The sequence below is a fragment of the Tursiops truncatus genome, chromosome 6 (assembly GCF_011762595.2).
Source record: "Tursiops truncatus isolate mTurTru1 chromosome 6, mTurTru1.mat.Y, whole genome shotgun sequence".
In the NCBI taxonomy this organism is placed as follows: Eukaryota; Metazoa; Chordata; class Mammalia; order Artiodactyla; family Delphinidae; genus Tursiops; species Tursiops truncatus.
This window is the reverse complement of record NC_047039.1, coordinates 2237186-2250430: the sequence shown is the minus strand read 5'-3', so window position 1 is coordinate 2250430 and position 13245 is coordinate 2237186. Positions and strand designations below refer to the sequence as shown.

The following is a 13245-nucleotide window of genomic DNA, read 5'->3' as shown; positions in this document are numbered from 1 at the left end:
TCAGAGGGTAACCACAAAGTTGGTCCAAAGAAGCCAGACCCTCTGCCTTTCTAAAACAAGCAAATTCAGTAACAATTACTATAGGGTCACTTTACGAAGTCATCACAAGAGAATCTCTTGACATTGAATTGAGCTGTTCAACCTAGTGGCAAAAGCTTTGGAGTGGGACTCATTCTTTGTGATTTTCCATCAGCCTTGGTTTCCTCACCTATAAAACAGGGGTAACATACACCTCACGAGTGTATCTGTGTAGAGGACACAAGAAGTTTGCAAAGTGTGTGCCTCTGTGCTAGGCATGTGGAAGATGCCAGCTCCTGCCTAGTTTGGTTGATGGTCATGGAAGGCCTTTCAACTACAATGTAGCTGCTCAACTGAAAAGCCACTGGTGGGGAAAATCAAGCTTCTCTGAAAAGCTGACAATGGGAAAAAAAGAACATAACATGGAAATGTTTGACGGCGGACAATTATTCTGGAAACTACTGTTACACAGTGCGGCCATGTTCTGTAGCATGCAAAGCCCGGACTCTGGAACCAGCTGCCGGGGCCTGAATGACGGCGCTGCCCCATGGGGCTTTTGTGACTTTGGTCCACCTCCCCGAACTTCAGAGCCCTTACCTAGAAGATGGAGATAATAAGAGAACCTACCTTTTAGGATTTGTATGAATCATGACTCTTAAATCAACCATCACAGGGTTACTGTGAGGGGTGGTGATGGTAACCACGACTACAGCTGACAGTTACGTAAGCCCTTCTCAGGCACTAGGTAACACTACCAGCACTGAATATAGATGAATTTAGATTTAACCCTCATGTCAACCTTATGAGTTACACTGACTACGCTTAGCCTGTTTTACAGACAGGAAAGCTGAAGCACAGTAAGGCTAATTGATTTACCCAAAGTCACGCAGCTCATGAGTGGCAACTTGAACCAAGATGGGCTCCAGACTCCACGCTCCTCACGACCATCTATTCTTGGGACATGATACACACTGTTCTTAGGATGCTGCCTGGTGCGTGCTAAATGCTTTGTCGTCAGGAACTGTTAGCTGTTCCATTAAGAAGCAGCTCGATCAAGAGTGTATTAGCTATTTCCAATTAATTAATTAATGTATGTACGTATGTATTATTATGGGAGTGCATTAACTATTTTTAAATTCAACGATTGTCTATATTGTACAAGTAACATAAGACGATTCTGTTGGTAAGTGTTAAGAAAAGTCATATACACTAGGGGCTTCCCTAGTGGCGCAGTGGTTAAGAATCCGCCTGCCAATGCAGGGGACACGGGTTCAAGCCCTGGTCTGGGAAGATCCCACATGCCGCGGAGCAACTAGGCCTGTGAGCCACAACTACTGAGCCTGCGCGTCTGGAGCCTGTGCTCCGCAAAAAGAGAGGCCACAGCAGTGAAAGGCCCGCGCACCGCGATGAAGAGTGGCCCCTGCTCACCGCAACTAGAGAAAGCCCTTGCACAGAAACGAAGACCCAACACAGCCAAAAATAAATTAATTAATTAATTTTAAAAAAATCATATACTTCTGATTCCCACAGAGCCTGTTGATTATTCACGCATTATGTGGGCCACGTGAGACTCTGTACCATAGATTTTTTGCAGGAATGGCTGCAGTTATCCCCTCCTGCATCCAGGCCCTGCTGCAATGGGACTCTGCAGCCCCATCCCCTTCCCTAGCCCTGGGGTTCCGGCTGGCCTGACGGCTGTTTTAACCCTAGAAGCGGTGGGAGTGATGTCTGTTCTGAGCCAAAGCCTCAGGTCCCCTCTGGTTCTGCTCCATCTCTAGGAGCCCGGCTGAACCCCTCAGGGATGGAGGCCATGGGGCTGGAAAAAGGGGCCCCTGAGCAGAGATGGGCCACCACAACTGAGACCACCCGGCTCATCCCTGCCAACCTGGAGGCCAGCCACAGCCCGTGGAGTGAGCCCACCTGGGTGGGCCAAGTCTGGTGCCCCACTGGGGGCTAAGCTGAGCGGCTGACCCTCAGGATTAGGGACACGGGTGGTCGCCACCTGGAGCCACCGATGTCTGCGCGGCCATGCTTTCAAGAACCAGGATGTGGGCAACTTCTCTTCCAAGCTCCTTCTCTAACAGCCCTGAGGGCAAGCTTTTCAGAATTTAGAGGAATGCGTCTCCCCTGGAGTCAAACATCAGTAATGAAAATTAGCAAACTTGCCCTCAAACATATGTTATGTTTGAAACACTGGGAGGGCAAAGTGCTCACCGTGGGTAAAAGTCCTACCTTCTAATACAAACATTTGTAACTATTAAAATTACATGTCCATTTTTAAATACCAATAAAAGTAATAAACGCAAAGGTGAACCAATTAAACGATAAATAAAATGAAAGTGAATCTTCCTTTATGTCCCAAGAGAGCTCGTGGGCGTTGATTTCAATTACAAGATAGGCTGAGTTCCTAAAAATGTGTTGCCTTGTTTCAAACAAACAGAATTATTTTCTCTTTTTGAAAGAATAGACACTGAAATAGAAATAGTGGGAAAATTCTGGTTACTACCCATTTTCTCTTCTATTTTATTTTAAACTAGTGGTGGTTGCCACCCACTTTCATGGGTCATGATCCACAGTTTAAAAACACTGAGCTGTCGGGCCCACCAGAGTTCCTGGCTCAAAAAACATCAAGGAATCCTGCTGAGGTGTTTGGCATATTAAGAAAAGAGTTTGCAGGTAAAGGCATCAGATACATTTTTTCTTTAATTTTTAAAAAATTTTTGGCTGTGTTGGGTCTTCGTTGCTGCGCGCGGGCTTTCTCTAGTTGTGGCGAGCGGGGGCTACTCTTCGTTGCGGCGTGCAAGCTTCTCATTGTGGTGGCCTCTCTTGTTGTGGAGCACGGGCTCTAGCCGCGCAGGCTTCGGTAGTTCAGGCACACGGGCTCAGTAGTTGTGGCTCACAGGCTCTAGAGCGCAGGCTCAGTAGTTGTGGCGTACGGGCTTGGTTGCTCTGGGGCATGTGGGATCTTCCCGGACCAGGGCTCGAACGCGTGTCCCCTGCATCGGCAAGTGGATTCTTAACCACTGCACCACCAGGGAAGTCCCAAGGCTTGAATACATTTAAAGCACACAATTATTATTGATAAAAAGGCTCCCTGAACAGAAGGAAAATGACAGGATGACAGAGAGCGTGAAGGAAGGTACCCTGTGTGTTTCTGAGTGTACTGCACACAGTTCAAGGCTTCTCAATCAAAGAGGAATAAAGTGTGGAAATAATTCAAGTCAGAGCTTCACATAAGATGAATCACTGGGAAAGTGAGATGTATCTGGAAAGGCAACAGGGACTGGGAATTTTAAATTGAATACACATGGTTACGAGATGAGTTAGAAGTGTCCTTAACCAGAGGAGGGTCAATAAAGCACAGGATATTACAGCTGTAAAGGACTGTATGTGGACAAGCCCAAGTTGCTCATTTCTTCAAGTGAGGTCCAAGGTCCAAAGGGATCCTCTCAAGGTCATGGTTAATGTTGAGGCCAAAATGCTGACAGTCACACCCCGTCCCCCACAAGCTCCTTCTTCCGACAGCACAAGGCCTCTTAGCTGTTCTGCATTTTTTCCTGGTCCAGGACATGAGAAACCCAATGAGAAATGAAGTAATAAAAGATTTAAGATGGGAAACAAGGAGTTTCCTGGATCTGAACACTTCAATTACTCTCACTATCCAAGTAACTCACTAGAAACCCATCTGCCCAAGTAGGTGGGCTGTGTGTCCTCCAATATATGAGATACACTGGAAGGATACAAGCCCAGTCCGAAGGACACTGTCACGTGGCCATGACGGTGGGAGAAGAAATGAACAGCCCAGTCTGTAGAGATTTGGGGAAAACCACCCCCCCCCCCATCCTCTGGGAGATGGGCTCCATCTTAGAGAATGCTGTTGGGAGCCTGGGGCCGTCAGCTGCCGTGGCTGACCCCTCCCTCCCTGCACTGTCCTCCCAGGGTCGATGCACTTGAACGGTCTTCTCTCAGCCTGGAAAGATGGACTTTCTGGAGACAGAGAAATGCCATTGCTCTCAATGCCTGAGAACACTTTCCCTGTAAACACTGTGTTTACAGTTAACACAGTTCTGTGCCCTGAACCTACATTTTAAATCAGGGTAAAATCTTATCCAGCAGGGATAATAGAAAGTGGCTTTGGAGTGATGATCTGGCCAACTCTCAGGGTGTCTTCTTGTGTTATCTACAATTTTGATTTTTTTTTTAAGTTATGCCATTTTAAGAAAACCTGAGCTTGTTTATACAGTTGCCCCTTCTCCTCCAGAGGGCCCTTTTGAGAATGAAAAGATTGCATGTTTCGAATCTGACTGAACTAACTTCATTTTCTATGAATTTTCAGGAACACTTCTATTGCATAAAATGAGGTAGATTCATGCACAGAGCTGATGACCGACTGGACAGTCTACATATGGAAGAAAAAAATAAGAATAAAAAAGCACTGGCAAGTTCTTTCGGTGATCTTCGGACACTGCTACATCTCAGGGACTTTTACTAGATAAAACATTAGTCCAATGCCCTAAAAGTTGTTCAGCTTTGATTCTCTTGGAAAATTTCATCCGAAAGTGACAAGAGGCTCACATTTTGCTGAGAGAAAGGAGCGTCTCAGCTGGGATGGCTCTGACATTACAGGGATGAAGAAAGCCAGCAGGACAGATGAGCCCAGCTGCAGCACTGAATTTTCATCTAGTAACATCTTATTCGAACAAAGACCTTAAGATTTCTGTGAAGTACATTTTGGTGAGGGATGGGAATCAGGAAGTGACTGCTTGTCTCAAATAAAGGGAAATAGAGGCTCACTTATTTTTATTAAAAAAATGTCCTTTAAAAAACGCAAAAAATTAAAGTTATTAATAACTCTAAGTACAGTCCTTTTTAATCCAATTTTCCTAACTGGTGACTTTTGATTTGAGGGCATATAATAACTTAGTAAACTGGAAACCATTTTTGCTGATGGTAAATTCTGCTTTCTAAAGTTGCCTAAAAATTACTTAATCATGTAAATATCTCTCAGAGGTTAACCACAAATTTCACTCAAGTTCTTGGACATGCTGAACTCTTGGTTAAATACAAACAAAACCATTTTGTTTGCAGAAACGTAAAATGATGACGCAGCAAGGATAACATTACTAAGTCCTCTGGGTAATGAGGGAACACGTTCATAAATGTCATCCTTCACAGGTTTTTTCCCCCCCTTTGGGGGCCAGCCTAACTTAAAACAAAAAAAAATCCAGCTTTTACCTTCCAAACCACATGGTTTGGGTAACACAACTAATAAAAAAGGACTCTGGGCTAAAATCAGCAAGATGAGATTCAGTGTGGGTAACTGTAAGCCTTGTATAAATTTTTATAAAGGATTTTTAAAAACTTCAAACTGTATCATATATAGAGAAAGATATTTAAAGTACACAGTTTAAGACTCACGGACATAGAGAACACACTTGTGGTTGCCAAAGAGGAGGGGGCTGGGGAAGGGATGGATTGGGAGTTTGGGGTTAGCAGACGCAAACTAGTACATATAGGATGGATAAACAACAAGGTCCTACTGTAGAGCATAGGGAACGATATTCAATATGCTAGATGAACCATAATGGAAAAGAATATGAAAAAGACTATATACATGTATAACTGATTCACTTTGCTGTACAGCAGAAATGAACACATTATAAATCAACTATGCTTCAATAAAAAAATTTTTAATAAAAATGCACAGTTTAAGGAGTAACAATGAAATGAAATCCTGCACACCCATCAATAAGTCTAAGCAATAAAAGATGACCAATACTGCAGAATGTCCCATACGCCCTCCCCAGCTGAATCTTCCTTCCCCTTTAGAGATAATCACTCCTTTGATTTTCCTTATATGTTTACCACATATGTATGTATCCTTCAAAAATGCGTTTAGTTTTTGTTTTAATTTTTATTAGAGTACAGTTGATTTACAATGTCATGTTAGTTTCAGGTGTACAACAAAGTGAATCAGTTATACATATACATGTATCCACTCTTTTTTAGATTCTTTTCCCACATAGGCCATTACAGAGTATTGAGCAGAGTTCCCTGTGCTGTACAGTAGGGCCTTATTAGTCAACTATTTTACACATAGTAGTGTGTATATGTCAATCTCAATCTCCCATATTATCCCTTCCCCTTTTACCCCCTGGTAACCATTAGTTTTCTACATCTGTGACTCTATTTCTGTTTTGTAAATAGGTTCATTTGTACCATTTCTTTAGATTCCATGTATAAGTGATATACTATGATATTTGCCTTTTTCTGTCTGACTTACTTCACTAAGTTTTTAAATGCTGACTAACAAGCATTTATCTTGTTGTGTAAAGAAAAGGCCACCTACAGCCTCTTCAATAAGTGGTGCTGGGTAAACTGGACAGCTACATGTAAAAGTATGAAATTAGAACACTCCCTAACACCATACACAAAAATACACTCAAAATGGATTAAAGACCTAAATATAAGGCCAGACACTATAAAACTCTTAGAGGAAAACATAGGAAGAACACTATGACATATATCACAGCAAGATTCTTTTTGACCCACCTCCTAGAGAAATGGAAATAAAACCAAAAATGAACAAATAGGACTTAATGAAACTTAAAAGATTTTGCACAGCAAAAGAAAACATAAACAAGATGAAAAGACAACCCTCACAATGGGAGAAAATATTTGCAAATGAAGCAACTGACAAAGGATTAATCTCCAAAATATACAAGCAGCTCATGCAGCTCAATATCAAATAAACAAACAACCCAATCCAAAAATGGGCAGAAGACCTAAGCAGACATTTCTCCAAAGAAGATATACAGACTGCCAACAAACACATGAAAGAATGCTCAACATCACTAATCATTAGAGAAATGCAAATCAAAACTATAATGAGGTATCACCTCGCACCAGTCAGAATGGCCATCATCAAAAAATCTACAAGCAATAAATGCTGGAGAGGGTGTGGAGAAAAGGGAACACTCTTGCACTGTTGGTAGGAATGTAAATTGATACAGCCACTGGGGAGAACAGTATGGAGGTTCCTTATAAAACTAAAAATAGAATTACCATACAACCCAGCAATCCCACTACTGGGCATATATCATGAGAAAATCATAATTCTAAAAGACACATGCACTTCAATGTTCATTGCAGCTCTATTTACAATAGCCAGGACATGGAAGCAACTTAAGTGTCCATCGACAGATGAATGGATAAAGAAGATGTGGCACATATATACAATGGAATATTACTCAGCCATAAAAATAAACGAAATTGAGCTATTTGTAATGAGGTGGATGGACCTAGAGTCATACAGAGTGAAGTAAGTCAGAAAGAGAAAAACAAATACCGTATGCTAACACATATATATGGAATCTAAAAAGGAAAAAAAAAATGGTTCTGAAGAACCTAGGGGTAGGACAGGAATAAAGACGCAGATGTAGAGAATGGACTTGAGGACACGGGGAGGGGGAACGGTAAGCTGGGATGAAGTGAGAGAGTAGCATGGACATATATACACTACCATATGTAAGATGGATAGCTAGTGGGAAGCAGCCGCGTAGCACAGGGAGATCAGCTCTGTGCTTTGTGACCACCTAGAGGGGTGGGCTAGGGAGAGTGGGAGGGAGACGCAAGACAGAGGGGATATACGTATGCATATAGCTGATTCACTTTGTTATACAGCAGAAACTAACACACCATTGTAAAGCAATTATACTCCAATAAAGATGTTAAAAAAAAAAAAAAAAAGGCCACCTTCCCACCGTCAGAAAAAAGTTCAACTTCCCCAGACATTTACCAAACCCCTCAGGGGTAAGGGGTAGGCAAGGCCACGGGGTTTCCTGGGAAATCTGGGGCTCCCGGGGGTGGGTCGGTGGGTACCTGGAGGGGCTAAGCATGGGCAGGAACTGGACAGCCCAGAGGAATCACTGGTGGTGTCTGTGTCTCCGAAATCTCTCTTTTTAAGGTCAACATGGCCAACTTCCAGATCTCAGCACCGGGTCAAATCAGAGCACTTCCGTGGGCGGTAACAGTGTTCCCAACTGACCCGGCAGGCAGTGACAGGCCGGGCCAAGCAGAGATGCGACCTGGGGTCAGCTCACCCGCAACCGTCTGTTGTCAGGGCAGGAGATGGGCGGCGGCCCTGAGCTCTCAGGGATGAATGCCTTGCCGTGTCTGTCCTTGTCACACATCGACGTGTAGCCGTGCCTTCCGGGGACCCCGGCCTCTGGCTGCATTTGCTGTCATGCTCCTGTCCTCACATCTTGCTCTGGCCGGTGAATTCTCTCGCTGCAGGGGTCACACCCTACAGACAAGCTGTGGAGGAAAATCCTTGAGACCCTGCAACTCTGAAAAATCTTGACCACATCTCCTTATGGAGTTGGAGGTCATTTTACACCAGAATCTGGAAGGCGTTGCTTCGCTGTCTGTGTGCCTAGGAAGCCTGCTGAGAAGTCCTAGGTCACTCTGATACTGTTAGTTTGCTGTGACCTGGTGCTTCCTCCCCGGACACGGAGAGCATCATGGCCTCGTCCTGGATGTTGTGAATTTCACAGTGGTGCACACCGCTGTCAATGTGTTTTCATACGTTGTGATCTCAGCGGGTCCTTTCAGTCTGGAAACTGATATCCTTCCGTTTGGGGAATGAAAAACAAATTGCATGGATAATCTCTCCCCTTTGTCCTCTTCTCCTGGAATCCTACTTATGAATGTGTTGTCTACCGGGGCGGGTCTACCATCTAATGTCCTTACCTTCTCTCTCTACATCCCTTCTCTGCCTTTTTCTCCTACTTTGCGAGACATTTCCTAACTTTATTTCTGCTACCAGCTTTTTCATCGCAAGCACGCCTTGTTTTCTGAACGGCCCTCCTCTCCTCCCCCCTTATACCTGTTATTTTTTCTTCTTGGATGCGCTGATTTTCTCACCCCTCCGACGAGAGCGCTGCTTTGTTTTTACATCTTCTTCTCTTTGCAAGTCTGCTTCCTCCAAGCTGCTTTCTGGGGAGTTGCTCGTGCTCTCCTGTATCATCCCAGAGGGAGGTTTCTTCAGACACCTTTGATCTCTTCTTGTCCGATGTGGCTCTGAGCTGACGGGAATCTGGACAGCAGAGAGCGGCCATTCGCCCTGGCCTTCCCCGGGGTGTAATCTAGATGGCCTCTGTCTTGGAGAAACTCCCGCATCACTATGGATGGATTTTTTTCTCTTGGGATGCTGCCATCACCCAGAAATGAGCCCTTCGGCCTCCACCAGGCTGGCCTTCTAGAGGCCAGTTTGGGGGGGCGGGGCAGAGGCACGCAGATCTCAGGGTTCCAACAGTCACGCAGTTTTCCCTTTGGTGTCTTGGTGCCTTTCCCTCTCTCCCCAGAGATTTCTCACCAAACCTTCTAGGTTCACGAGACCCTAAGTGTCTCAGTCATTTTTTACGGTGCTCCAAAACCTAAAGACATACTGAATAGCCTCCTTCGTTAAGCAGTTCTTTCTAAAGAACGTAATAATATTTAGGTCTTAACAAGTTAGTTATTGTTTTAAAAAATACATATAAATTGAAGGAAAAATACCAATATTTTATTCTTAAATCACCACAATCACTTACTAATGGATGTGTTTATATGCTGGGAGGACACAATCCCTCCTGGAATCAGATGGGACCCAGCCAGCCTGCTTTCACAGTCCACCCGATTTTCACGTGGGACTTGCTTTTTATCACACACACACCAAAAACTCAGTTTCACAAAGATACGACGTCACAGCAGAGAATGTAGGGTGATGTAACGTTGGAACTGTTTCGAGCCGGCAGTCGTCCCCAGGAGATGTCCAGTGTCACTGTGTTTGTCAAAAATCTCCAGCATCTCCAGCACCCCTGCCGGATGGTGTGGCACCCAGGGCGCCTTGCCACACGGTTTGGGAACCACAGGCTTTACCCAACCCACTTTTGCTTACTCCAGTCTTAACCTGGAATCGCATTCAAACATCCTCACCGTGGCCCTCCTACTGCTCAGCACCTCAGTACATTTAAACTATAATTTCCTTCACATCGTGACTCACGGGACCAAAGCACAGATTCCATGCCCCAAGATCTAGGAGGCCGGGTGGCCCTGGAGGCACACTGAAAGCCAGGGCACCGCACTTTTACGTGCACCGTTTCCCAACCAGTAAGACACGTTGGTTTTTGGAGTTTCGATTTTGCGTGTCATGAGACAGTGCTCTAGAAGTAACGCGATACAGTTTGTGGCTGTTTGCAGACGTATGAGTCAGGACCTGAGCGCGGACAGCTGTCGAAGGAGTCTTCTGTGGCCCTGCCCGCCCCCCCCCCACTGGTCTTTGAAGGATGCAATCAGGGTAAAGTCGGAACGTCAACAAAGGAGGCCAGAGCAGGTACCGTGACAGACACATGTGGGTTCTGAGTAAGCTCACTGCTATGGACTCACAAAGCTGTCTGAGAAGATGGGTGATGCAAGCTGACTTCTGTCTAGACAAGAGAGGAGTGGAAAACACATCAGACAGACCCAGCAGAGGAGTGACAAGAAAAACCTGTTTCCGTTGCACAAATGCATCGCAGGGAATGGGCTGTTTCCTTCCTTATCTAAACATCTAATCCCTACGGGGGCTGTGACCAGGCACTAGTGCATTTCAGTTTCATTTCTAGGGCTTTAAAATATCTTGCCCATGAATAAGAAAAAAGAAGGAGAGTGAAGAGAAGAAAAAAAGAGATATATAAATAAATGAGGGGGGATATGGGGAAAGAAAGGGAGGGAGGGAGGGAGGCCAGCCAGCAGGGAGAGAGCAACAGTGATCATGTCAGGAAGGGGAGAGAGGGCAGGAAAACCAGAATGCTCAGGTATGTTCTGAATTTCAAAGGCTACTTATATTTTAGCATTTGGAGAATATCTCCGACCTAGTTCTGTAAAATTCACCTCTTGCCTCAGATGTATCGTAGTCATGTCAATTTTCCTCCTCTCCATTTAACAGTGGCTAAAAAACAGCCACAAGGGAAGCCAGTTCCTATGTACATTCTCTAAGGTTGAGTAGTTGAGAGGTCTGTGTATTGGATGCAATAGTCCATCAGGTCATTTAAGGACAGTGAAAGAGTCAATACATGTTCTGTTTTTTTCCCCTGGAAGCATCAATGGTCAACTTCAAGTCAATGTTAGAAAACATTCGCCTAGTAGTAAAGGAATCGTAATCATACCTGGTTCTGTCAGGCAAGTCAGGACATTGTTTAACTACAAGTTATGTGTCAGTGTGTGCTTGTTCTAAAGTTCTAACTCATCACAACTCATGTGAGCAGTCACTTGAACAGTTGTTCATGCGTGTGGGTTTTAGTTAATTCTCCGTGTCAAGTGTAGATTTCTGAGGAAGGGTATTTTTTTGTTTTTTGGCCACGCATCTCAGCTTGCAGTATTTTAGTTCCCTGACCAGGGATCAAACCCGGACCACGGCAGTGGAAGTGCCGACTCCCTGGACCACCAGGGAATTTCTCTGAGGCAGAGTGTTTTAATGGTCCTGTATGAAAAAAAGGAAGCAATTCCAACCATGTCGTGGAGAATATAATTGTGGAGGAATTAGCAGAGGTCGAGGAAGACTAGTGGTGTCTTGTTTTTCATAGCTCCTGACTATGTACGTGTTTGCCTTAGACTGACAGATTTGCTTGAAATATCGCTCCATCAAGAATTATCTGTCTTCAGCAAGTGCTATTATTGTGGTTTGAACGGAGGAGTCTGTTTTCTTAAATGCTTCCAGATCGAACCAAAGGGAAAAGAAAAATAGGAAACTTCAGCGAACACAGCGAGGGCAGACTTTTTCATACGCTGCTAGGACGTGCAGTTTACGAGGAAGGCCTTCCGTCTCCCGCTCTTCTTGGCATGATTTTGCCACATTAAACCAAAAAGCATTTAAGAACATTCTAGAGGTCAGACTACCCCATGATGATGCTGAGGACTGGTTTCACTAAATAATTCATGATCAAAACTATATTCTAGGGCTTCCCTGGTGGTGCAATGGTTGAGAGTCCGCCTGCCGATGCCGGGGACACAGGTTCGTGCCCCGGTCCGGGAAGATCCCACATGCCGCGGAGCGGCTGGGCCCGTGAGCCATGGCCGCTGAGCCTGCGTGTCCAGAGCCTGTGCTCCGCCATGGGAGGGGCCACAACAGTGAGAGGCCCACGTACCGCAAAAAACAACAACAACAACAACAACAACAAAAACTATATTCTAGAAGCAAAACAGCAAACACGACTGAGACAGGCGTGTATGGGGTCTGAGGGGTGGTGGAGGGGCTGAAGGAGTTTCTCTCTTCCCTCCTCACCCAAATACTCCTTCTTAGTTGGTGTGTTGAGAGCTTTCAATTTTCAAACACACACATACTCAGAAACTAAACTATGCAGCTTCTTCCCAGTGTTTTAAATTTTCAGATGATGCTTAGTTTATGATTTTCCAACACAGATCACAGGAGACATTTAATAAGTCATATCACCTGTGTTGATGACACTGGATAAAACACGATGAAAGAAGAGTTGCATGAACTCAAACAGAATCCAAAATGCAAGACCAAAGCAGTCTTAATCCATTCCACCAGGAATGCCTTCAGAATTTTTGGCCCAAGATTTTAGTATTATTGTACATAAAGCATCAGAAGAGATAACCTACTCCATAGACTTGTTCACACAAACTTTCTTGTGGATAAAGGAGATATTTGGTTCCTACTTCTATATCTACCTATCTATCTATCCATCTATCCATTCATCTATCTATCTATCTATCTATCCATGTCTGCCTAGTCTATTTAAAACAGCAATGTAAAAGATAGGCCTTAACCCCCCTATAGGATTTCCACATCAGGTCATGAAGGAGACTGAGTCTCAGAAGTCCCCTGTATCAGGGAACAGCACTGTGCAATTTTACACAAAGCCATGTCACAGCAAAACACGCAGTTGTGTTGCTTCCACAGTTTGAAAAGTGACCACAGTAACAGACATGGGGACCGTACAGGTGGGCGGTGGGGTCTGGGTGTATGTAACTCACAACAAGAAGGTATCCGATTAGCTTCTGCACAGCAAAGGAAACCGTAAACAAAACGAAAAGACAGCCCACGGAGTGGGAGAAAATATTTGCAAATGAAGCGAACGGCAAGGGATTAGTCTCCAAAATATACAAGCAGCTCATGCAGCTCAATAGAAAAAAAACCAAACAACCCGATCAAAACATGGGAGGAAGATCTAAATAGACCTT

At 44.5% G+C, this 13245-nt stretch overlaps 1 protein-coding gene across 6 annotated transcripts in view; it reads right to left on the bottom strand.

Annotated features, from left to right (window-relative positions):
• PALLD (palladin, cytoskeletal associated protein) overlaps positions 1-13245 on the bottom strand; it is a 272833-nt gene that overhangs the window by 198108 nt on the left and 61480 nt on the right. The window lies entirely within an intron of this gene.